The 1,033-nt window shown below is 34.6% G+C and overlaps 1 pseudogene; it reads left to right on the plus strand.

Moving 5' to 3' along the window:
• The window catches only part of LOC121845283, a 9,953-nt pseudogene extending 9,157 nt beyond the window's left edge, over positions 1-796 (plus strand).
• Positions 797-1,033: the final 237 nt, after the last annotated feature.

Genomic DNA, 1,033 nt, shown 5'->3' on the forward strand with positions numbered 1-1,033 from the left:
TGAGCAAACATACATACGCACACACACATGAGCAAACATACATACGCACACACACATGAGCAAACATACATACGCACACACACATGAGCAAACACACATATGCACACATACATACACACGCAAATAGTTACAGTAGGAGTGCTGATAAAGGATCAGTTTTCCCTTTTAGATCATAATTGATAAGATGAAATGGACAGGTGGGTCCTGATCCTAGATCAGCACTCCTACTGTGAGAAACTTTATAAATACACTCCCTGATCCTAGATCAGCACTTGTTTTGTATCGCTTTGGCTCATGTGTGTGTGTGTGTGTGTTCTGCACAGGTACCATAGGAGACTGGAAGAACTCGTTGACGGTGGCCCAGAGTGAACACTTTGACCAGGTGTTTGATGAGAAGATGAAAGACCTGCCTCTAAGATTCACCTGGGACATCAACATCACAGAGCCACCCAAACCATCGGTCCTGGAGGTCACCTGTCACTATAGATCTGAATAGAACATGGATGGGTTCCAAATGGCACCCTATTTCCATATACAGTATAATACACTACTTTTAATCAGAGCCATATGGGCCTTTTTCAAAAGTAGTGCACTATATAGGGAAATCAGGTGCCATTTGGAAAACAGGCCATTTGTCACTATAGAATTTAATAAAAAATGTGTCACTGTGGAATCTAGTACAACACAGATTTATATAAAACATTTGTCACTATAGAATCTAATAAAACATGTCACTAGACAATTATACAGAACTTAATAGAACTGTTTTAATTTAATAGAACTTCATAATTGAATCGAGTTGTACAATTGAATAGAACTGAATAATTGAATAGAACTTATAATTGAATATAACTGTATAATTTAATAAAGTTTAATAGAACTGTATAATTTAATAAAGTTTAATAGAACTGTATAATTTAATAAAGTTTAATAGAACTGTATAATTGAATAAAGTTTAATAGAACTGTATAATTGAATAAAGTTTAATAGAACTCTATAATGGAATACAGTTTAATAGAACTCTATAATGGAA

This window comes from Oncorhynchus tshawytscha, unplaced genomic scaffold (genome assembly GCF_018296145.1).
Source record: "Oncorhynchus tshawytscha isolate Ot180627B unplaced genomic scaffold, Otsh_v2.0 Un_contig_11576_pilon_pilon, whole genome shotgun sequence".
NCBI lineage: Eukaryota > Metazoa > Chordata > Actinopteri > Salmoniformes > Salmonidae > Oncorhynchus > Oncorhynchus tshawytscha.